This window comes from Balaenoptera physalus (assembly GCF_965194825.1).
Source record: "Balaenoptera physalus genome assembly, chromosome: 7".
In the NCBI taxonomy this organism is placed as follows: domain Eukaryota; kingdom Metazoa; phylum Chordata; class Mammalia; order Artiodactyla; family Balaenopteridae; genus Balaenoptera; species Balaenoptera physalus.
The window spans coordinates 69,593,510-69,620,158 of NC_138886.1; the positions used below are offsets into that span (position 1 = coordinate 69,593,510).

Here is a 26,649-nt window from a genome sequence, read left to right on the forward strand (position 1 = left end):
CTTGGACTTACACCCTATTTGTTTTGGAACCATGGGTTCCTTTCTTATTAAATTCTTCTACTTGCCAGGAGAAAACTGGAACAAAAATGAAAAAGTCTAATGCGTTGACTTCAAGGTTTGTTCCATCAGTCATGATAGGAAATTTCAAGGCTTTTAATTTTTTTTTTTCCTTTTCTTTTTAAGGCAATAAATTCGTCAAGTTGCTTATGACCTTTGCTTTTTTTTGAAGCAGTATTTTAGAAGAGTGAAACAGTTAGAGGCTCCGGTTTATAACAGCATTTGGCTAGCAAACCCTGTTGCAGTCACACTCGTATCCCTAATTTAAAATCTTTGAAAGTAGACTTCCAAAAATGAAAACAAACTCTGCCACCCAAAACTGAAGCTGACGGTCAATCTATCACCTTTATGTGAGCATATGACCAGGAGGATGATAAAACTGGACAGAAAAAAAGCTCAGTAATTGCCTCCTCTCTTATCTGCTCTGGGGTCCAGGAGGCCCTAGGTCTAGGCCCAGAAAGAGTCACACAACTTCTCCCAGAGGCTCAGTTTCTTCTACAAAGCGATGGTGGAGATAGTGTCCTTTCAGGCTCTATAGTCCTTCTATTCCAAGGAGACACTGAAAAGAACTAATCCTAATGGTATGAGTTGTGTTTGCAAGCTCACTTCTACCTGAAAATGGGATGACCAATCACTGGGATATAAAAGCAACAGAGAATATCCAAAAGAGAAAAAAATAGTTCCTATGACTGTATGTTTCAGATTACTAACCAGTAAAACATTTAAGTATTTAGGGCTTTTAAAAAAATTGGGTTGCAGGGGACTTCCCTGGTGGCGCAGTGGCTGAGAATCTGCTTGCCAATGCAGGGGACACGGGTTCGAGCCCTGGTCCGGGAAGATCTCACATGCCGCGGAGCGGCTAAGCCCGTGCGCCACAACTACTGAGCCCGTGCAACACAACTACTGAAGCCCACGTGCCTAGAGCCCGTGCTCCACAACAAGAGAAGCCACCGCAGTGAGAAGCACGGGCACCGCAACGAAGAGTAGCCCCCGCTCGCCACAACTAGAGAAAGCCCACACGCAGCAACGAAGACCCAACGCAGCCAAAAATAGGTAAGTCAAATTAAATAAATAAATTTTTTAAAAAAATTGGGTTGCAGAGGAAGTGCTATTCCAGCCTTTGCCAACTCCATCCCCTATTTACAAGTGCAAAAGTAGGAAGCACAATCATCATCTGGGCTGGATCAAGGAAAACACAGCCTCCTTCAGATACAAGATCCCCTAAACCCTGCCCTAGAGCTGAGTGTAGTGGTTCCAGCCTGATGAGGGAGGAGGAGGTCCTTTGCAACCCATCTGTGATCTCGGATTCCTATTACACTGGCAGTAGCTGCACCAGGGCGCAGCATCCTGTCCCTCTATCTCTGTACTCGCCTCTCTGATATGTGCACTGAGGTTAACACGACATACTTCCTGACATTTGTAGGGCTCTATAAACATTGCTGGCTCTCCATGAAGAGGTGACCAGAGGTGAAGGGGTGTAAGATCTGTGAAAACAGAGTTGTTCGCCTTGTTCTGTCCCCCAGTGACTAGCACAATACCTCGCACGGAACAGGTGCTCAATAACCCTACAGCAGTTGACTGACAGGCCTCTTGAAAGTTCACCAGAAATGTAACCCAGAATTACAGCTGGTGAACAGCAGAAGGGGATACTGTACCCTGGACAGGACAACTCAAAACTACTGATCATGGTCTTATAAAGGTTCCAAGATGCCCTCAAACATCTCTTCCTCTGCAAACGATCACTGCACTTAAGATGGAAGAGACAGCTATGGCAAGGTGAGAAGAGCACAGGACTGGGAATAAGATGACCTTGTTTCAAATTCTAAAGCCTCCACTTAATAGCTATGACCTGGGGCAAGTCATTTTAACCTCTCAGCTCCCCTCCCATGTAACAAGGCAATAGTACTTACTTCACAGTGTAGTTGTACTTGGAAAGGAGGCCACGTCTGTGAAAGCACCTGGAGGGAGGGGTAGAGAGAAAAGAGAAGAGAGGGAGGGGGGCTGGCTTCAGCAGAGGGGAAGTTCCATCTCTAGGAACTCAGAACAGAATTTTCCACAGAGCGCCCAGAGTAGAATAGCAGCTGTGGGAATGCACTTGAGAGACTATGAAGAAAGAGAGTGACAGGACCTGATGACAGTTTGAATGTGAAGGCTCTCAATTAAAGAGATCCTGGCCTGCCCTCCTCTGGCAGGGCCTGAACTCGTTCCCTCGTGTTATTCCTAACATGACAGATCTCTTTTGTTACTGAGGGGGAGGGATAATTTGGAATGAACTGCTTAAAATGGTTTCCTTTATAAGTTTAATGTCCTAGTATGACATAATCCTGCCGGCCGGTTTGGTTTTTTATTTATGTTTTTTTGGCGGGGGGGCAGGGGGTGGCGGATATTTTCTGGCTCTTTTTATGCTCTTAGGTTTCTCATCAAAGTCATTTGCTTATTATGTTGTTACTGCTGTTGGCCTCTCTTTACATCTCGAGCAAACTATCTGTCTTCTTTCTTATAGCATTTTTTTTTTTTTTTTTACAAGACAGAACACAGGTGATTCCCTGTCTCCACCCCAAAAAAAATTCTAAAAAAAGAAACCTGGAATTTTTCAAATTAGTGCCCAGTTCTAAGCTAAGACCTTCCCCTGGGAAGAGCTAACTTATTAGACTCACAGCAAGCAATTCAGACAGGAGAAAAGGATGAGGCCTAGAGAAATCAGGTACTATGGTTTAAAGATCTGGGTAGCCACTAACTAGGCAACTATGATAGTTTAGGTAAGTCAAAATTTCCCCGTGACTCAATTTCCTTAATCAGATATAGGTGGTAGTATCTGTCATTGCTTTCTTTCTTGGTATGCTGTGAAAAACATTCATTAAAAAATAAAAGTATTCTAGAAAGAAAGGGTATGAAAATCAACATTTGAAATGTCACAGAGATAACAATATTTATTTGTGGATAGAGCCAAATTTGAATAAAGACTGTGAAATATTTTTCAGGGAAATCATGCACCACAATGTTTTAATTTCCATAACTTATAACAATGCTGCAGTATATATAACACAACAGGCTGACTTATGTGCAAGTATGAGTAGAAATTACCTAAAGCCCATGCTCTGAACCACTGCAACAATGTAAAATGTGAAAATATCACAGCCCATAACAAGGTACAGTCCTTTCTACAAATACAGGAGGTATGTTATCTGCTCCCTTCCTTTGCCAAACCCCATATCCTTTCTCCCACTGACTCGGTCTTTGGAAAGCAGGTTTAAGGCAACAAAGGAAGCAAAATGTAGAGGTAAAACACAGGAACTTAAAAGACATAGAAAATTAGCAGAAAGAACTGATGCTGTCTCCTTGAGAGCCAAACCACAGGCCACAAACCTGTTGGGGCAGACCTGGGGCATTTCAATCCTTCCTATGGCCTCCCCAAAGCAAGGGGGCCTAGAAATCAGTAAGCATGTGAAATAGTTCCTCCCCTGGCTCCTGGGACAAGGCTTCCACTGCTTTCACACCTGACTCCTTGCCTTTCATATGGAGGCTTCTAGTTCTGGAAGTTTCCCTTCATGCAAAAAGATATCCTTGAATAATCCCTAGTCCGAGTTGAGCAATGACAAATTTCCACATGGAAACTCCACAATGGCGGATTGACAGCTTCAGATGGAGCCGGCCCGCTGCTGGCCTATTTCAAAGCCACCTCTCTCTGCAAAGAAGGTCAGGATTCCGTTTCCTCCATATGTTGGAGAGACAGTCTTGCTCTTCTGGCCGGGCACTTCAGAGCAACTTTGCTCTTTAAGACACAAGTGTGCTTCTGAACAGCCCAGTGGAATCAAACCATAACCCAGTTAATTCACAAAACACTCATGCACTAACTTCCTGAACAAGCCTTCCTACCCTTTTGGAAACAAGAAAAGGCCATCCACTAAGAACCCATTTATTTTAAAATTTCAGAGTGCCTCATGTAAAGATGGGTACACAGTAGGTACTCAATTAGTTCTCAACTGACCACCTGTTAAGTACTAGGTGCTACAAATACAAAGATCGCTGGAGCAGAAGGACCCTGTTTGAAGGAGAACAAAAGGCAAACCTGTAAATATAAATTATTATAATGTCAGAACTGCAATATTAGAAGTAATGGTAAGGTAAGGATCAGGATGGGTTTCATAGGAGGTATTTAAGAGATATTCCTAAAGCTAAGCCTTGAAAAATAAGTATTATCAATAAAAACTTACTTATGATTCAAGAACCCAAAGTAAGTAGAGAAAATGAGAATGAGCAAACTGTTGCCAGTCATCCTACCAAAGTCAAGCTTTCCTTGATGAATTCTCTAAGTATGGGGGAGCTGGAATAGAAATATACTTTTCCTAATGATGAACCTACACATTTCAGCCAGACAGCTAAGAGTTATTAAATCTCACATTAAGATTCTTGGCCAATTCTTAAATCAAAACTACAATGAGGCACCACCTCATGCCAGTCAGAATGGCCATCATTCAAAAACCTACAAATAACAAATGCTAGAAAGGGTATGGAGAAAAGGGAACCCTCCTACACCGTTGGTGGGAATGTAAGATGGTGCGGCCACCGTGGAAAACAGTATGGAGCTTCCTCAGAAAACTAAAAATAGAATTACCATATGATCCAGCAATCCCACTCCCGGGCATATATCCAGACAAAACTATAATTCAAAAAGATACAAGCACCCCTATGTTCATAGCAGCACTATTCACAATAGCCAAGACATGGAAACAACCTAAATGTCCATCGACAGAGGAATGGATAAAGAAGATGTGGTACATATATACAATGGAATACTACTCAGCCATAAAAAGGAACAAAACAATGCCATTTGCAGCAACATGGATGCAACCAGAGATTACCATACTAAGTGAAGTAAGTCAGAAAGACAAAGACAAATACCATATGATATCACTTCTATGTGGAATCTAAAATACGACACAAATGAACCTACCTATGAAACAGAAACAAAATCAGGGACATAGAGAATAGACTGGTGGTTGCCAAGGGGGTGGGGGGTGGAAGAGGGTAGGAGTGGGAGTTTGGGATTAGCAGACACAAACTGCTATATATAGAATGGATAAACAACAAGACCCTACTGTATAGCACAGGGAACTATATTTAATACCCTGTGATAAACCATAATGGAAAAGAATATGAAAAAGAATGTATATATGTATAACTGAGTCACTTTGCTGTACAGCAGTAATTAACACAACATTGTAATTCAAATATACGTCAATAAAAACTAGATTAAAAAAAGATTCTTGGCCAATTCTCTTCTTTATTCATAAGTTTATTTATTTATTTATTTATTTTTGGCTGTGTTGGGTCTTCGTTGCTGCGCACAGGCTTTCTCTAGTTGCGGCGAGTGGGCTTCTCATTGCAGTGGCTTCTGTTGCAGAGCACAGGCTCTAGGCGTGCAGGCTTCAGTAGTTGTGGCACGCAGGCTCAACAGTTGTGGCTTACAGACCCTAGAGCACTGGCTCAATAGTTGTGGCGCACGGGCTTAGTTGCTCTGCGGCATGTGGGATCTTCCCAGACCAGGGCTCGAACCTGTGTCCCCTGCATTGGCAGGCGGTTTCTTAACCACTGCACCACCAGGGAAGTCCCATTTGGCCAATTCTTGATTTAATTCCCCAGTTGGTGTCACAGGTCCTATCTTCCTCAGGAATCTGAAGGACCTCAGACCCAGAACAATTTAAGAGACACCTAAATGGATAGCCTCAAATTCTACAATTATCTGATTTTGTCATCCCTGATGTCACTGTGAGGTACGTACTGAGAGTTAGGAATCAAACTGCTCCATACCCACCCACCTCCGCCATGTAGAGCCTTCTTTCAATAATATATCACCAGTTAAAAATCCCTTCTACTTCTTAGGCATGGAGCACTGGAAAAAACTGCAATTACTTCACATATACTTGGAAGTGGTTACAAGCTACTTATCAAAGTCAAGACTGTGTCTGAAAAGTTAAAACAGTATTTTTCTAAAAGTCAAACAAAAGTTCCTTCCTTAGCACTCAATAATAAGCATTGCCATTGATTTGGGCCAAAATCACACTAATGGTTACCTGAGCAATGACAACTTCAGAGAAACAAGTCTTAACTTCTTCCTGTCACTGCAAGGGTGGTGGGTGGTTTCCTATTCAGTCAGAGCATATAAACACAAAAGTCAATGATTTAAAGGGTCTATTACCCACAGGAGGACACGATTTAAAAAAAGAGATTATGGATACTACAGAGCAAATGGAATGGGGAAAGAGTTGGCTGTCCGTTAAAATAACTGTGCTGGGCCAAATCCTCAGTACATGTTTTCTCAACCACAGCCTCATCTGGTTAACTTTCCTGTGATTTCACCACTAGAACCAAACTGGCAAATTGTCTTTCAAAAGAATATTAAATTCTAGGGCCAGAAGGAACAGAGAGGTCATTCAAAACACCTGCAATTCAAGATGACTAAACCTTAAAGCCACCCCCAAATAAATAAAAACTTAATAGCTTCTTAAAATTATGCAGAGAAGGCATTTAAAATGCCTAACTTAACTGGCATCCATTTATTGTGTTCAGTATTTCAGGAAATATTTATTGACTTCTCACCTAAGTCTCTCCTGCTGTAGCATATTCTTATTTTATCATTTCGAACTATATTTTCTACAATTTTAAAGTACTTTATGTATTTCAAGCTCTTTTCATCTCCAAATCAAGGCATTAATATTTCATTTTTTCCTGTAGTTTTTGGCAATATACCACTTGTTACTGTTTCAGGTATTTTTTTCTTAGAAATTTAAGTACTGACTTTGAATTAGATAAGTTCCCACTACTAGCTCTCCACTTTATTACGCAAATGAGAAACCAACTTTTTTAATACATCCAGAGAGGGCATAGTTCAGTGAGAAAGATTTTTGTAAACAATGCCTTTTGAAAGTTCATCTTCTAATTCTACCTTATTAGCATGCCAAGCCCATGAGCCTCTCCCAACTCTTTGCCATCTAGAGGAGATAACCCCCCATTTCTCCTGAAGCTAAATCCTCTGATAACCAGAGGGCTTTGTGCCTACCTTCTTGTTCATACACAAGTCTCAATACACAGTCTCAATACACACTCTATCTGACAAGTGAAACCTTTAACCTACACATGTTGAGGAAATGTGCTCCAAACTCATCTTGTTTAGACATTATCTCTCAATCCAAGAAAGCCTGTTAAAAACCAGACTCTTCATCATCACATCCTCTATTTTTCTATCTTAGTCACTCCTGAATTTAAATATTTAAATAGTGTTATTTCATGAATATATGATAACATACACTATTAGGAATCCCTACCTATTACCAGTCAGGAGGTTGAACAATAGATTATCATAAAAATATAAGTTCTAATAAGTGCCAAAGAAGAGAATGCAGTGACTAAGATAATTATGTAAGAGGCATTAAAGGACTGGTTTCATTTTATTATTATTTTTCATCCAAAAAGAGTTCAAATGAGTACATTTATTTCTCAGGTAATGAACCTCTTTCATGACAGGGGACACCCACACATCTGTCCTTGCCATTTACTTACTCCCTGTTGTTTTTCTTATACAAATCATGAGTTTAACGCATTATCCCATAGCCTGTCAGGTGACTGTTTATATCCTAAAAACAGATCTTCTGCCTCTTGACTCACCCTATCTCCAATTGTCTTTGCTGATCTTAGAAGTGTAACTGACTATTTAGATGCTAAGAACTGGAACTGACAAATGACAAGTGACCCTGGCATCTTCAGGTGCAAAAAAGTTGTGAAAAAGAAAAGGACACCTAGAAGGCAACAACTGTGAATCGTTTCAAAATCCTTAAGCGAAATGGCAACCCCATACCCAATAACCCTTATCAAGGCAGCTGATCAGAAATGCTCCATGACATAGCATCGTGGATACTCAACACATCACTGAAAATAATTACAATTTTTAGAAGTAGAAAATATATATGGACATTTTTTTAAATGGCAAACGAGCAAAACATTAACACCGTATTTCAAGTGTAAGATGCCACTGACTGTAAACTGATTCAACATTACTTTATGCTACAGTAAGAAGAAAATATAGCCAGAAAAACTCTAACTTAGTACTGATTAGTAGACATACCTGACTTTCAGTGATGTTAAAATGTAGATCTTAAAGTCTATGAAATACAGTAGTGATATAATTACACTTGACTATTTGTGGGTACATGAACACATTATAAGAGATCTGGCTAAAGAAAATGTGCTCAAAGGGCTAATCCAGCAAAGTTGATCAGGGGGTGAAATATCATCAAATAAACTTCATTTTTCTTCTGGTATCACTATATTTTCCATTTAGGCCTATTCGAAATTTTGATGAAAATGATATTATAGGAGAACTCTAATAAATGCTCTCCAGGTCATTCCTTTAACTCTTTGCTCTTCTTTTCTAACACAGAATAGTCACATTCCACTATCATTACTCTACGCTGCTGGGCTGGAGAAATTTCTCCATTGCTTAATATTTCCTCAATCAGCACATTCAACTGCCTGCAGTTTCTAGAACTACAACGGTTCCTAAACTTTTGGCTTTTGTGCCCTCAGTACTATGACTCTCCCTACTACCCACCCACCTGGAAAAAGCCTATTCATCTTTCAAAACTCAACCCCCAAATTATCCTCATTTTACTCAACTTGAAATCTGCTTCTCTGTGCCTGCTACTACTCTGTAACCTATAAAATCTGTCAAACGAACCATTCTTTTTTTTTCCTGTTATTTTGCTTGGCATTACTAGGGCCTAGTGTGGTACTTAACCCAAAGTATTCAAAACATTTGATAAAATACTAAAAACACATTATGAACATAAGAACACTATGACCCAGAGAACAATAATTATATAATCGCACCCACATCTTGAACGCAGTTAAATATTTTCAGAAGTTAAGGAGTGTGGCAAACGTCTTTGAAAATATGAATCAAACTTATACAAATTCCCTGCTGCAAAATCTACAGTTATTTTTTTTATAATTGACGCATAACATGTTAGTTTTGTTTATTTTTGGCTGTGTTGGGTCTTTGTTGCTGCGCGCGGGCTTTCTCTAGTTGCGGCGAGCGAGGGCTGCTCTTCCTTGCAGTTCGCCGGCTTCTCATTGCGGTGGCTTCTCTTGTTGCGGAACACAGGCTCTAGGTCCACGGGCTTCAGTAGCTCTGGCACGTGGGCTCAGCAGTTGTGGCACACGGGCTTAGTTGCTCCATGGCATGTAGGATCTTCCCAGACCAGGGCTCGAACCCATGTCCCCTGCATTGGCAGGCGGATTGTTAACCACTGTGCCACCAGGGAAGTCCTACAGTTATTTTTCTTAATCAGATTTTTAAAGCAACAGCGTATTCAAGCCTCAGTTAATGGTCTGTTTTTACATATAAAATACCTGTTGTATTTAAATTTATTTCAATTGGTGAAATTCTCTTAGGGAAGTATAAATCCCACACATGATTTTAAGGCAGCTTTCAGCTAACTGGCTCCTAGAATAATTGATTTCTATATGTATGAAAACCTAAATAATTTATCTTATTTTCAAATAAGACATTTACTGTGATATACCTTGTTTATTTCTCATATGCTCTAAACACAAGAAAACTATGAAATGTCACCACCATAATAATAAAGTACAGAACACTAAGCCAAGAGATTTAAAATGACACTAATCACATAGAAAGAGACATAGGATATATTTAATTGCTAAGTTTTTAAAAAACTACTGTACTTTCTGCTTTAAATTATCTCATATTTGTGAAAGAATATATTAACACAAACACACACATATATATATGTATGTACATATATTTATTTGTGTGTGTAGAGTGATTTAATACACACAGAAAACACTGGAAGTCTACAAAACAAACTTAACAGTGATATGCCCCTGGGAGTGGGATTGGGGAATAAGGGGAGCTCTCCACAGTCTTAAAATGATAAATAAATCAGTGCCATTAATTGCAATAAAGCTGAGCAAACAGATTTCACTTGGCCTAAAATTTTTACTATAATTGATCAGTTGTCAAAATGATGATAAAATTATAAGAATGGATGTCTGCTCACAGATGCACATATATTATTTTCGGCCATAAAGTAACACTTCCCTCACATGCCAAGTTATAGTCAAGTCATACATTTCCTGAAATGTATTTTTGTCTGTCATCAGTCATATCCAAGTGCTGAGCTCTGCTTTTTTGTGTTTGCCAAAATGTTATCACTGAACTCTTGTATGTCTTCAACAAGAATGACCACTAATACTACCATAATTCAAAATTATTTTGAAAATCCTAGTGAATATAATAAAGATTAAAAAAACAAACAACCAAGAGCCATACATATTTACTTGTAGAAGATTACTGTCTAGTTAGAAAAACAAAGAAAGTCCATTGAAAAAGTATTAGCATCAAAAGGATTTCCAGAAATAGTAATATACAATAATATATCGCTTTCCTCCACGGCAGCAATAATTACTTTCTGGGATAACTACTTCCGAAATATAATGGAACAAAGGACTCCATTTATAAAAGCAAGAAAAACTTAGCGAACTCAAGAAATACAGATTACCTATAAATAAAGCTATATAACTTTAGTGAGACATATATAAAATAAGACCTGAATAAATGCAAAGACATAGCATACTCTTAGATGGGCAAGATGGAATATCACAAAAAGATTAATTTCCCATAAATCAATCCATACCTTTAACACAATTCCAACAAACATCCTGTCCCCTATAGGCCAACATTAACACAAAGTGGTCTTGATGATTAATGAGAGAAATGGGGAAAGCACACTCCCTGGCAACACTCCAAAGAAAAGAGCAGCTAGTAAATATATGAAAGGATATTCCACTGCGCTGGGATCAAAAAATGCAAAAGACAATTTTTCTAAAAGATTGGCAAAGAGCTTAAAATAAGATAAGGTCACACTTATACAATGCAAATTGTTATCAGACACATAGCAATAAATCTTTCTACTTATTCTTCAAGGGCCAGCTCATGGTTCGCCTTTATGAAAGTTTAAACTGTTGGGCGAAGGTGTGCCCAACAGCGCTTCCGTGGCCCTGTACACTCACTCTTCAGTGAATGTCTATAAGCTCCCATCAGCTGGTTTATTCCCCAAAGGCAAGTTTCACGATCTGTGTATCAGCACTTGTTGACTAATGGAAAATTGCAATAGAGAGGAATCCCAGAGGAAATAAAACCCACTTAACTACACATGACATTTTGTAACAACAGAAACAAAACCACTTTAGAATGTTATAGAAACGCATTCATGATTATCAATTGTTGTGTGTCAAGATTCTAAAACAGAGTTACTTCGACTGAAAAACAAATTATTTATGTATATAATCATCTATGTTTATCACCTAAAATTATAACACAAAGCACATCAGCTAAAAAGGTTCTGAAGCTGGTACAGAAAAGTTGCAAGACAGAACTAGTTAATACTAAAAGGTTTCTCATCTCATCTTCATGTGTTCTGGTCTATTAGGTGTAAGAAGGAGAAAAGGGTAAAGGGGCTCTTTGTGAAACCATGGTCTCTGTTTACCTGTAATTCTGACTATTCAAGGCCAAAATCTTGCTGCTCTCTGGCAAAATCATAGGACCTTAACTACTAGAATGCAATTCTATTTATGTTCAACATATCACTAAGCTGTTTACAAAATGAACGAATGCAGTCATAATCCTGCACTTGGAGAAGCTTACAGCCACTCCCCAGAAGACAGCCTAACCCATTTTCAATTCAAGCCTTGCTTTCCCATGCCAAAAAACAGAAAATTGGTTTATATTCCCTAATCAGTACTATTCAGGAAAACTACTTCCCTACAATGAGAAAGACAACAATTTGTCCCCATTCTAGGAGAACAATGAGTCTCTACCAATAATTTAGCTATCAGGCAAAGTATCCACAATCCAAATGGTATAATTTATCAACATTTCACTCTTATCAAGCTAATTTCAAAACAACCTGTGGCATACGAGACCCGTCTATGTCAAAACTCAAGGCATTATGTGTCTTAGAAACAAGGAATTATTACCATTAAATGCTAGCTGCCACAGACTAAACATTCAAGATGGAAAGTCAAATAACCTGAAGAAAAGCCAAATTGAAAAAATATATATATTTGAAAGATATGAATATCAGTAAAACCCATAACTCCAAGTTCAAAGCTTTATTTTTCTCCTTCACAGACTCTCTATTTTAAAGACAAGTCATAGTCATATATTCTTAGCGTTCAAATCCTGCAGATGAAAAGTAATCAAGATATACAAGGCAGGTAAAAGTTACTTATTAATTCCTTAGGCAGTAAATTAAATCAGATACCTGTAAATCAAGTCTTCCTCCCTGTACTCAGGCCCAACCCCCTACTCAGGCCTTGAAGGATAAATGCATCTTAAGGTGAACATTACAAAAACAAACCAATTAAGTCAAATTCATAGAGACAGAAAGTAGAATGGTGGTTGCCAAGAGAAGGGGGAAAGCGAGGGATGAGGAATTATTGTTTAATGGGTACAGACGTTCAGTTTGGGATGATGAAAAAGTTCTGGAGATGGAGAGGGGTAACAGCTGAACAATGTGAATGTGCTTAATGCCACTGAACTGTACACTTGAAAATGGTAAATTTTGTTATGTCTATTTTGCCACAATTTTAAAAAAGTAATAATCAGACAAGTTGATCCATAAGACAAGTCGAACGAGGTACACCACTAGAAAAAGACTGAAAAATTGTCAATACTTCAGAAAACTTTAAACAGAGTGCTAATCAATTCCCTGATTATAAACTACTGACCTCAGAAAGAATGACAACTTCCTCAACAAATTAAACAAATACACTTTTAACCTATTCTGATAACATGATAGCTTTTCAAAAATCGTCAAGAATAAGCAATACAGAGAATACAGAGAATGTGATTCTTTGAAAGAGCTTCTAAAAGATTTATTCTCCTGAAAGGAAATTCGGTTTAAAAACAACAACCAAAAAAAGGCTCAAATTCAGTTTAAAGTAGTTGAAGTAAAAAAGTAAATGCCCAGTTTTCCATGACAGAAATTCGACTGCCAGATGAATCTGCAAAACACATAGAAAGATCAAAGGAACAGTGAATGGACACTGTTGATCCTAGATCCTAGAGAGAAAGGCATTCTTGAAAGGACTAACCAAATGAAGGGCCCACCCAGCCCTTGTCATGAAATTCAAAGGCAGCAAGGTAAACAAGGTACTTTGGCAAAAGATGCTTAAATTTTCTGGCACAAAAGAGTTATTTCATATTATGCATCTTTTTAGGTGGAGAGGATAGACAACAGCTAAGTGTCAGAAAAAGCAAGAAAGATTAGAAGACGTCATTTATAAGTGAAAGTAACGAAGTAAATACTATTCCACAAAAGTATATTAAACAAAGTCCTCATTTCTCCAGGCCTAACACAGGATTATGGCGGTAGAGGTTGTAAGAAGTGGAGGGCTGAGCAAGCCAATTTAATGAAAAGAGTATAAGAAAATAATTTTTAAAAATTTTAATGAGTAGTGTCCTAGAGACAAATAGGTTTTCATATCTACAGAGAAAGGCCTATGTAAATATCCTATAAACAATGTCATTAGAAGGCTTAACCCCTTTTCAAAGATCTTGGCATCTTAACGGTAAGGATTTATACCGTTCTTTCTTGGCAGGTCTCCAATACATCTAATAAAATCATTAAAGGAAGACTTAAATTTGTTGATCAAGAAAACATCCAAAAATGGTAAGAGGAATTGTGGCTGATTATCACCTTGCCGATGTGCGTAGCCATAGATTCGGTAGTTAAGGATGCCACCTTGAAGAGGGCAATAGGGTGCCCCCTTCTGCTGGGGCAGGTGGTCAACTTTACACTCAGCTATCAACAATGTGCTGTACTCACAACCTATCTGCAAATACAAGTTACAGAAGACATAGCTAAGAGTACATAGAAGCCAACAAATGCTAAAAAAGCACAAGGCAAAGAAATTCAAAATGTGTGCTCCAGTGACAAAAGGTCAGTCGTGGCAGCTTCCTGTACAAGGACTAGCTATTTTATCTCTGTGATTTGATGAAAATCAAAAGTAGGAAAAAAGGTAAGGGGAAACTAAATGTTATGATTAGTCTTTCCAAGGAGGCACCGGAGATATTAAACAAAACTTTCACACTACTTTTACAGATTCAGAGAAAGAAAATGAATAGAATCAAAAGAAAAATTACATTCAAGCTATCAGCCAAGGTAGGTATTTAAATAACTATGTGACAAACTCTAAGGTCCTATGGATATAAGAAGGTAAGATGGGCTTCCCTGGTGGCTCAGTGGTTGAAAATCTGCCTGCCAATGCAGGGGACACAAGTTGGAGCCCTGGTCTGGGAAGATTCCACATGCCGCGGAGCAACTAGGCCCGAGAGCCACAACTACTGAACCTGCGCGTCTGGAGCCTGTGCTCCACAACAAGAGAGGCCGCAATAGTGAGAGGCCCGCGCACCGCGATGATGAGTGGACCCCGCTCGCCGCAACTAGAGAAAGCCCTCGCATAGAAACGAAGACCGAACACAACCAAAAATAAATAAATAATTAATTTGGGGAAAAAAAAAAAAAAAGAAGGTAAGATATAGTGCCTACCTACAAGGAGTTTATAATTTACTCTGTGCTGCTCCTCTGGTGAAGATATGATTTCTCTCATCACTGTCAGTCACCTCCAAGACTCCTCCTCACCACCATTTTTGAGCACCGTGATAGGCAAAATCCCAAAGCTGTCCCTCAAGATTCCTGTCCTCCGGTTATTCAATCAAACACTAATCTATGTACTGCTGTGAAGAGATTTTGTAGATGTAATTAAGATTATTAATCAACTGACCACAGGCTATGGAGATTATCCTGTATTATCCGGATGGTACCTAACTAATCACATGAGACCGTAAAGCAGGGAACTTTCTCCAGCTGTAATCAGAGGGATGTGGTTCAAGAGGAAGAAGAGAGATGCAGCAGAAGGAGAAGTCAGAGAGATTTCCCAGCGTGAGAAGGCTGTGCCGTGCCCTTGCTGGCTCTGAAATGCAGGGGCCCACGAGCAAGAACTGGAGAGAAGCCTCTAGGAGCTAAGGGCTGGCCCAGCTGACAGTTCACAAAGAAACAGAGACCTCAGCCCTACAACCACAAGGAACGGGATTCTGCCCACAACCTGAATGAGGTTGGGAGCAGATTCTTCCCTGAACCTTCCAGTAACAGGCCAGCTGACCAACACCTGGATTTCAGCCTCATGAAACCCGGAACAGAGAAACCAGGTGAGTCAATCCCAGCTTCTGACCTATAGCACCCTGAAATAATTAATTTTTGTTGTTTTAAGCAGCTAAATTTGTGTTAATTTGTTCTGGCAGCAATAGAAAATCAATGCAAGCACTTACATGAAAGAGCTTGGACACAGTAACTCATTTTATTCTCACAACAACCCTTAAAAGTTATCACCTTCCATTTTACAGATGATGAAACTGAGAATGGAAAAGTTAAATAACCAACTTACAAACAGGAATTACTAATGACCAAAATGACTTACATATACAGTATTTAAGAAAGCGAATTGGCTTGCAACACTTAACAACATGAAGTTAAAAATTCAGCTTAAAGATTACTAAATTTCACTCAACAAGGAAGTGACTTTTTTTAAAGGTCAGAAAGTAAGAAGAAACTTTAAATAACATAGTTCAAAATAAAAAAGTTCTCTAAATTGAAGGGGTACTTTTTTAATGTCCTTAAGCCAGAATGTATACAGTCAACATGAGAGAAAGAACTACATTGCTAAAAAGAAATGCAAACCTACATAACTACATACTACCTCTTATACATTCAAAAATCAAGATAGATATTTAGTCAGTAAAAGGTTAAATTTTAATATAAATTCAATTTTCTTTTTATCCTTACTCCATAAATCTATTTTATTTATTTATTTATTTATTTATTTATTATTTTTGGCTGCGTTGGGTCTTCATTGCTGCGCATGAGCTTTCTCTAGTTGTGGTGAGCGGGGGCTACTCTTCATTGTGGTGCGTGGGCTTCTCATTGCAGTGGCTTCTCTTGTTGCGGAGCACGGGCTCTGGGGCGCTGGCTTCAGTAGTTGTGGCACGTGGGCTTCAGTAGTTGTGGTGTGCGGGCTCTAGAGCGCAGGCTCAGTAGTTGTGGCACACGGGCTTAGTTACTCCACGGCATGTGGAATCTTCCCAGACCAGGGCTCGAACCTGTGTCCCCTGCATTGGCAGGCAGATTCCTAACCACTGCGCCACCAGGAAAGTCCCCATACATCTATTTTAAATATGATAATATAAGGAGAAAAAAGTTGAAGTATTAGAAGAGCCATATGAGAGATTTTTTTAACAGAAAAAGAAGGAGGAGCACCTCATTTGTACCATACTAGTCAGATGCTCACACTCCTTCTCCAAAAAGTAGAAAATTCCAGATAAAGACAGTGACAATACAGAAAGAAAATCAGAGGGATAATACAAGCCAAAAATGAAATCTATTATGTAGTTTGTGAGAAAGATTGAAAGACACAGATAATCAGTCACTGCAATGTCTATATGAGAGAAATAAAATTTGCTTCCTAATTCTCAAAGTGTTAACTGCTAAAGACAACAAAGAATTTTAAAGAATTTGGGTTTCTGTTCTTTGAGGTTCAGTCAAAAATCAATGCAGCTATCAACAACTCTTATATTCCAAAAGAATAATTAACAAAAGTACAAATATTTTGAGGGGAAACATGGAGAAAACCTTTAAATACCCACATATAGACCTTGAATTTTATTGATCAATAGCACTTTCCTCTAGTGATGATGTTTTCTTGTTGGACTTTTAACCTTGAAATCTTGATTCCCAGATTGTTGGAGCAAAGCTCTTGGAACACAGAAGGTCCTTGGCTGATAAAATACAAAATTTCCTCTCAAATAAATCAACCTTGGATTTCCAACATGTAACGTGAATTTAAGTTGTTAAATGAACACCTATTTGGTCTTTTATGTATGAATAATGTACTCATGTTGTTTTAAGGTTCAGTAATAGAAGATTTTAAAAATAGCCTATTTAGAAAAAAGAGGAAAATGTCCAGTTTAAGAAATATATAAGAAAAATTTTATAGCTAGCCATAGTTAACATTTTCAATGCTAATGTCCTATTTTTAAATGTCTTTGTTATTATGAATTATGTATATGCATTGACATCCAATCATTAATTTGCAGGTGTTCCTAACATAAATTGCACTTATCTGTTTAGATTTTTATTTAAGGATAGTAGCATACTAATTATAATTTAGAAAAGTAGGCGGCAAGATCTTTTTAACCTGTACACTCTGCAAAGCTGAACAGGGTAGAAAAGGAACTTGGAAATAACTTAGTCATGTTCTAGTTCTTAAGTTGGATGGTAGCTTCATGGATGTTCACTGTATAATCTTGCTTTGTAGCTGACACATTACATATATTCTCCTATATGTACTAAGTGTTACCTAGTTTAAAATTAACTGAACAGGTGATACAATTTCTTCAAAATATAGTCACAAACATAAAAATAAAATTATGAACATGGTACTTCATTACTTCCTATATGCAAATAGACACTAATGCCTTGGAATTAACAGAAGAAACATTCTTTTACAAAATTTTAACTATACAGGAGAGCACAAAATAGTTGCAATCCAGAAAAATGTAAATCCACTTGAAAACTAAAATTTCTAGACTAAATTGAGAAGTTTGGTAAAATATATATAGAAAATATAGCTTATAGATCTGGTCTTGAAAACCTTTTGTTCTGGCTATAAATCCATTATAGAAGACTGTAGAGCAACTAAAATACTGCTAACTAATCAGAAGTCTGGGGTTGTTTTTAACTTCATGGAGTAACTAGGACAGATTCATGACCTTCCTAACCAACTGATTATCTTACCTCTAAAAAACTGGCTAAGAATGAGTACTACAAATCAGTCTACAGTCTGAATTGTGAGCTGGTTTCTGTTTTTTTCTACTACAGGCATTATTCTTGTCTCTTTTCTTTTCTTTTTTTAAAATTTGCTTAGTGAATCACTATTTCAATACTTTTGCCCTAAATTAAAGTTCACAGGGTCAGGAGTTAAACATTACAAACTTGTTCTTATTATCAGAAACTTTATCTTCAAGTGCTCCCTTATTCTTATTTATTAGCAGAATATTGTTTAAGGCATCTGCCACAGAAACAACTCATTTCTTTAGAAAACATCCTACCTATCAAAACTTATCAAAGGACAAGTCTGTAGCCTTATTTTTTTCCCCATTTCAAGTGTTAAAAATAGGCGTCAAAGATAGAACCAGGTTAATCTGAACTGTCCAAATCCAGCTTAGCTTTTAACACCTTGTCATAACATCCTTATCTTTTAACACCCAGGAAGGCTTAGTATTTCTTTGTAAACAGTCCCTCAACTTCACAGACCAGCTTTTAAGGAAAGGTTTTCTATAAGAATTAAGAATATGAATTTCAGTTCTGGCAATCTGACCTAAGCAGAAAATTCTGATCAAAGAAGAGCATCATACACATACACAGATGTTCATTATAGTATTATTCATCTTAGAAAAACATAAAAATCCACTTAAATGTCTGATAAGAAGGAACGGCTACCGAAGTGTTATTCCTTTTATAAATGGAATATTATGCAGTCATAAAAACTCATGTTCAATATATACACTACCAAACGTAAAACAGATAGCTAGTGGGAAGCAACCGCATAGCACAGGGAGATCAGCTTGGTGCTTTGTGACCACCTAGAGGGGTGGGATAGGGAGGGTGGGAGGGAGGGAGATGCAAGAGGGAAGAGATATGGGAACATATGTATATGTATAACTGATTCACCTTGTTATAAAGCAGAAACTAACACTCCACTGTAAAGCAATTATACTCCAATAAAGATTTTTTAAAAATTAAAAAAAAACTCATGTTCATCCCAAAAAATGTGCAATTACATGGGAAACAGCTTATGTTACAGGATGTGTGAAGAAAAGACAATTACAATTTTTGAAAACTACACAGAAAAAGTATTAGAACATACACTGGGTATTTCTTAATTGTTTTTTCCCAAATGGTATACAATGTACATATATAATTTTTTTTTACTTGTAACACCACAGTTATATTCCTTCTGCTCATATTTTAAAGCATGCAGCTCTCATGTAACACTTAGCCCCCATGGAGAAATACCTCCTTGCTTACTTTTCCAGAATGAATACTTCCAACACATTCAGCAATCTGAAACACAGATGAAAAATTTTCAGATAGAAACTAACAGCCTCTATCTTTTGGAAGACATACTTAGGAAAGTGTTTATTATCTGATGACTATTAAAGTATCATAGTTAAAAATAACTGGGCTGGGGGCTTCCCTGGTGGCGCAGTGGTTGAGAATCTGCCTGCCAATACAGGGGACACGGTTTCGAGCCCTGGTCTGGGAAGATCCCACATGCCGCGGAGCAACTGGGCCCGTGAGCCACAATTACTGAGCCTGCGCGTCTGGAGCCTGTGCTCTGCAACAAGAGAGGCCGCGATAGTGAGAGGCCCGCGCACCGCGATGAAGAGTGGCCCCCGCTTGCCACAGCTGGAGAAAGCCCTGGCACAGAAACGAAGACCCAACACAGCCATAAATAAAATAAATAAATAAAATTTAAAAAAATAAAAATAAAAAATATAAAATAATTGGGCTGTCAATGATCATTACAGCAGATAAACACAATTTGACTTCCAGGATCCCTGGGAATTCTTTTTCCCACACGTGTTGGGATCCTAAGGAACTTTCACTGTTGCTGAATGATTTCTATGATCCATCACATCATCTATAGAGACACATCTTTTCCCATTCTTCAGGGACGATCAGATTTATGCACTAATCCAGAAAGTTATAAAGATGTTCATTTACTCTCCTTTGTTTTTAATCTTCAATTACACTATAAGCGTTTGACCTAAATTTAAGAAAAACTAGGTTATTTTAAGAAATAAGCAAATAATTACTTGAAGTAGTTGATCTTATCTCTCTCTGAACATTTTTTTCTTAACCCCAAATTCACATTTCAATGATATTTCCCAGATGAATCCAGCTGCCTGAAGTTCTCTTTGAAAATATTCAAAACCAATATATTTTAATAGCTCTTGGGGCAATTTTACCAACATTTTCTGGCTGCCCATCTTAAAGGGTAAAACACAAAAGACAATTAAAAAGTATTTTCAAATTAGTTTCCCATTTTCATTGTTCAAACAGACAAGTTTCCCCACCATGAACATTTCCTCAATATTGAACTGTTCTTCATAAACAGTCAAGTTGGCCCTGAGTTTAATATCCACCAAAAACTCATTTAATTTTACATACATTGACCTTCAAAGATATAATTATTTTATTAGTTTTATAGATACCAAAGGGATATTTCCAGGGGAAAGAAGTAAGCCCACAGTTGTATGCCACATATATACAAAATTATTTTTTTCCCTCCCAGGGAAATTTGCATCTCCATGAGAGGTTGCCTTTTAAACTGGCCCACTTTCGTAAATTTAAAAAGGTAATAAATTTATAGCTAGCTGAATGGGAAATGCTTGTATTTCATTCCTGCCAAACCATAATCAAGCTACTTAATTAAAGGGAGTTCACCACTATCTTTTTGTCCTCAAGGAAAAGCTGGGTATATGTGAAAACAGTCAGTTCTCTCTGTTTCCACCACACTTCCTGTAAAATGTTGAATACTATGCTCAACCACACCAAAAATTACACTCAGAAACGCCTACTCCCTTGCTTCTCAGAGTGTGCACAAATCAGTGACATCAACATCACCTGGGAACTTGTCAGAACTAAAAATCTCAAACTCCACCCCAGACCTATTGAATCATAATGTGCATTTGCCAAAATGCCAGGTCATTTGTCTGCACTTTAAAGTTTGAGAAGCACTAGTCCAGAGGTTAAGGTAGAAGGCAGCGTGATAAACTATCCCCTGCTTACGCATTCTAAGTTGTTGTGAAAAGCTGCAGAAAATCTACAGTCAGCAATGAATAAATCATTCCTAGAGACTGTTGATAAATCTTTTAATTAAATCAAGTCTTTCCACAAAGATAAAAAACATGCAAGTGGCTGATGCTTTGTGCCTATTAACAGGATTTTCACTGCACTACCAGAACTAGAGATTTTTTAATAACATGCTGAAAATAGGTACATCTGTTCTCCATTCTCTATTGAGAAAGCATTCTGGCTAAAAAAATTTTCCTCTCCTTTTCAAACCTAAAATGGATCTTGTGGATGAAATCTATTTTTAATTGTTGCAAGTTAAAAATGTTTTAAGGAACCTTAATATAAAAATCCTAATTGATCAATTTTAGGAACCAGTTTAATTCACCCTACAAATGTATTAATTATGCCTGTTTGAGACAAATATGTAGCCCCTATCACAGCCCCTGGTCTAATGGTAAGTCTCACAGTAGGTACCTGTAACAAAGGGTCCTCACACTTTCAAGAATAACTTTCATAAGAAAATAGCAGGCTTCTGGGAATTCATAATACAATTTGACTCAAAAAAGTGTAATTTACACAACTTTCCAGAGGTGGACCCAATATGTAACATGGTACACCTGTACTGACCCGTGCTCTGCTAGTCTACAGATTTTTAAACAAGACGCTTCTATAAGAACTTCAACTACAGCCTACCACAAAAGTGCTCTGGGAATAACTTTATCCCTCTACAATCAGTCTTGTTCTAAACAGAGCCCCTAAGTAAATTAAACCTTTAGAAAAACACACTTTTTTGTTTGTAAAGAAAGAAACATTTCCTGAATGCCAGAGAATGTTTCCTTGAGAAACTGTTTATGTTACTGTGTTGAAAAGGTGTTTATGTTGCTATAAACACCTTCCTTGTAAGAGGGGGATGCAGACAGAGTCTCCCCATTGTTTACACTGTAATCAGCCCTGATTCTGAAAAGACCTACCCTTATTCCTCACGCCTGGACTAACTCTCCCGCCATTCTGTCCCAATTAGATCACTCTCAAAGATATTCTGTATTTGTTTAGCATAATCGACTCATCACGTGAACAAGGGAGCTTAGGTTCATAATCAGTACTACAATTACCAACCTCATTAATGAGCAAGCTGTGGTGGTTTGTACTATGTCAACTTCATTAAGCAGAAATTGCATTTCCTTGTATCTTCTTCTCTGTATAGTTCCAGGTTAAAGTTGACCAAAAGTAGAATTTGCATAGACTTGGAAGGAAGGATCTACATGGATTTGGAAGCCATTACTCTCTGAAGGTTGTCATGGTTAGTACAGTGACCAGACATAGCTATGTGGGTGGGTTCAAGCTTATCTTTGCTCTTCTCAGATCCCTGTCCAATTTCCCAAGCTGGCCCTGCAGGTCAACAGTGACTCCAGGCCCACCAACAGACCCATAGCAGTGGTAACTACACGGAGGCACAGCCTTCCACAGACCCTCTCCCATGAGCCTTGTCTCACGCTTGGCTTCTCAGCCTGACTAATTGGGAACTCCACTGACCCTGCAACTTGCCTCCTGGACTTTCACTTTCCAAGCTCCTACCATAAAGGTTTAAGGTTTAATTTCTATAATAAATCTCTTACTCCATAATCAATTGTAGTCTTCTTCCATGATTAAACCCCAACTGATTCTAAAGGCTTGGTTTACTTGTTTGCTCTGGATTTAATGGTCTCTTGCCATTAAAGACATGGCATATTCAACAGTAAATGGCAAAACAAAACTTCACCTGCTAATGCTCAGCTGGTAAGTGTTAAGATAGGGTCTGAGATTTAAGCCCACCACTAAACCCTGCCTTTTTCCCATATAACTTTTTTCTTTTTGTTCTGGCTTCATTGAGACATAATTGACATATAAGAAATCTCATATTTAAAGTGCATAATTTGATATGTTTTGACATGAATATACACTTAGGAAACTATCACCACAGTCAAGATAATGAACATATCCATCAACCCTAAAAGCCTTCTCATCTCTCTTTAAAATCCTTTCCCCTCCCTGCCCTGCTCCAAGTCCCATCTCTAGGCACCACTGATGTATATTCTGTCACTATAATTACTTTGCATTTTCCAGAATTATATATACGTGGAACCATACAATATATACTCCTTTTTTGGGGGGGGGGGTTCTGGCTTCTTTCAGATTCATTCATGTTGTTGTCTATATAAATAGCTCCTTTTTATTCTTGAGTAGTGTTTCATTATGTGGATCTACCACAATTTATTTATCCATACTCTTATCAGTGGACATTTGAGTTGTTTCCACTTTGGGGCTATTACAAATAAAGTTCTCATGCACATCTGTGTAAAAGTCTTTGCATGGACATATGCTTTCAAGTCTCTTGGGTAAGTACCTATGATCAGAACCAGGAAGGTGTATGATTAATGTTTTAAGACACTGAAAAACTATTTTCCAAAGTGATTAAACCATTTTAAGTATCCATCAGAAATGTATGGGAGTTCCGGTTGCTCCACATCCTCATCAACAGTTGGTATTGTCAAGTCTTTAATTTTAGCCATTCTAGTGGTGGTGTAATGATATCTCATGGTAGTTTAATTTGCATTTTTCCTAATGACACATGATACTGAGCATCATTTTATGTGTTTACTTGACATCTGTATATCTCCTCTGCTGAAGTGTCTGTTCAAATATTTTGCCAATTTTTTAGTTGGGTTGCCTTCTTATTACTGAATCGTAAATCCTTTAAATATTCTAGATTCAAGTCCTTTGTCAGACATATGTTTAGCAAATATTTTCTCCCAGCCTGTGGCTTACCTTTTCATTTTCATAACTTTTGAAAAGCAAACTTTTTTTCATTTTCCCTATTTTAGGCACAAGGGCTGTCTTAAAAGTACCACGAAATCTTTTATGCTAGAAGTCTGAAATCAAGGTGACCAAGGTGTCAGCAGGGTCATGCTCCCTCTGAAAGCTCTAGGGAAGAACCCTTCCTGACTCTTCTAGCTTCTGGTGGTTGCTGGCAATCTTTGGAATTCCTTAGCTATGGCAGCATAACTCCATCTCTGTGCCTGTCTTCTCATAGCATTCTTTGCTGTGTGTCTCTGGGTGTCAGTATCTTCATACTGCCTCCTTATAAAGACACCAGTCATTGGATTTAGGGCTCATACTAATGCATTATGATTTCATCTTAACTTGGTTACATCTGCAAAAGACCCTATTTCCAAATAAGGTCACATTCACAGGTACGGGGGGTTAGACTTTCATCATATGTTTTGAGGGGGTACATAATTCAATGCACAGCAGGCACGCAGATTTTAATATTAAAAAAAGCACACTGAATGATAAATTATTCAACGTAAGTGCTAGCCTCCTTGACAACGGTCTGTTTTTGCCTCATTCACTGTTCCCATAGAGATATCCCCAAGCTCATTTGCAGAATTTCTTGCCCATGGTCTTATTTCCCCAAAACAGATGGGTTCGTTGCAATAGAGTCAGTTTAGTTTAAGCATCTGCCCTTGGCTAGTCTCCCTTTACCAACTATTAAGTAAAGGTATATGAAGAGGGAAAAAAAAGTTGCATAATTGTCTCTTTTATGATCTCTTCCCCTTGATCTTCCCCCAACTAAGGTACGAAATTTGGGGGGAACAGGGTTAGTACAGTGACAGCTCTAAATCTGCACTAATCCAATTCCAGCCCTGTCTTCCTTCAATATCACCTAGAAGGAAATAGAAAATGCTTCTCCAAAGACACATGTTCTAATTATCAATTGTTGCAATAATAAATCACCCTAAACTTAGTTTTAAACAACAATGGTCATTTTACTATCTTTCAGTCAGGACTTCAGGAAGATTTGGCTGGGCAGTCCTGGTTCAGAGTTTCTCACTTGGCTGCAGTCAGACGGTGGCTGGAGCTGGAGCTGGAGCTGGAGCAGCAGGGGTCAGGGAGGCTGAGGGCCCTTCCCTGTGGTCTCGCCTCACAACATGATGGCCTCAGGACAGCTGGACTGCTCACACAGTGGCTGCAAGTTTCACAATCAAGCCTTGCTTTCCAACAAAAAAAGACGAAGCTGCACTGCCTTTTATGATCTAACTTCAGAAAACACATAGTGTCATTTCTGTAATACTCTGTCAGCTGAAACAGTCAGAAAAGCCCACTTAGCTTCAAAGGGGAAAACATCAACCCCACCTCTTGATAAAAGTGTCAAAAATCAAACTGTAAGAAGAACACGTCAGATGGGAGATAATGTTGTGGAAATCTTTGGAAAATAAAATTTGCCCCAGAACATATCCTACATCTCCCTGGGGCTACCAGAACAGTGAACTGCTCCATTCAAATGAAAGGCCAAGGTCAAGGTATATACTCAAATCCCTAAGGCTCAATATTTTCCCCATTCTTGTTTCTGCCGGTACTGTTTTCCATCTTGACTCCTACAGTCTAGCATACACTAGTGACTTAGGTCCCTCAGGTGTCCTGTGTTATAAAAAGTGGATCCAGAAGAATTCTTTACTCAAAGTCATACAGAGAAACTAATGGCAACCACTTAACTCTCTGTGATTAGCAACTCCCTCCACTCCCACCTTCTCCTCATGAGGAAGGCCCAGAAACGTAGGTTCCACTCTAGCCCTACCAAAAATTATTAAGAACCATTTATAATTCACAGTTTCACATCATTCTTTCATTGGTTTGAAGTTAATCTCTCACTGTGAGACACACACACCAACACTTTCCTTAACCAAATGTGAATGTGTTTTGGATAATTCATCAATTATGGTTCATGATATCTATTCACTAGTCTGAGTGCCAAGGAATTGTCCTATTATCCTTTCTACTTCCATAAATCATGATAAATCACAAATCTTCATTCAAATACACCATTTTTAGGTACCTCATTTACTTTAATATTCCCTTCTTCTCTATAAAACGTAATGGAAAATAAGCTAAATTCCATACAATAAATATTTATGGAACACTGACTGCATGCCAGAGCTTCTGCCATATTCTGGGTCACAGAGAGAAGTAAGGCACAGTCTCCTTCCCCTTACATAGGTAAGCATCCAACAAGGGAGACAAATTTACCAGCAACCACCATACAACTTCACCACAGGCAAGCCTTCACTAAGGCTTAAGAGACTCAGTTAAAACCATACACAAAAAGAGATTCCCTTAAACAAAAGTAGTTAAGTATCTGACAAGAAGAAAATGAAGGGTGGGTGCTCATGGTAGGCAAAGAGAAAACATAAGCAAGAAGCCCAGAGTATAGAGAATGCATGGCTTGATAAGGAAGTACAAGTGAACTTGAAGGTTCCTTATATAGATATACTCCAGGTACCCGGCTGTTTGTGACCAACCATGAGGCTAGAAAGGCAGACAAGCGCCAGTCTGTAATGTTCCTTACACAGTATCGTAAGGAGTTGAAGTCTACAGGCAATAGACAGCCACCAAATGCTTTGAAGAGGTAGAAAAACTTAAGGAGACCCATGTTTTCAGAATGATAATTGGTCACAATGTGGAAAACGGTTTGTGGGAAGAGAGTCTGGAAGTAGGAAAAACTACTAAGTCGGGGTGAAAGGAAAAAAGTGCCCAGAAATGGAATGAACAAAACAAA

At 38.3% G+C, this 26,649-nt stretch overlaps 1 protein-coding gene and 1 long non-coding RNA gene across 4 annotated transcripts in view; both read right to left on the bottom strand.

Annotated features, from left to right (window-relative positions):
- The window catches only part of MLLT3 (MLLT3 super elongation complex subunit), a 252,074-nt gene that overhangs the window by 130,419 nt on the left and 95,006 nt on the right, over nt 1-26,649 (bottom strand). The window lies entirely within an intron of this gene.
- Nucleotides 15,979-19,321, bottom strand: LOC309663723. The gene is made up of 2 exons (XR_014265428.1): nt 19,284-19,321; nt 15,979-16,361 (listed from the first exon to the last, which is right to left on the bottom strand). It is a non-coding gene; the product is annotated as an uncharacterized lncRNA (long non-coding RNA).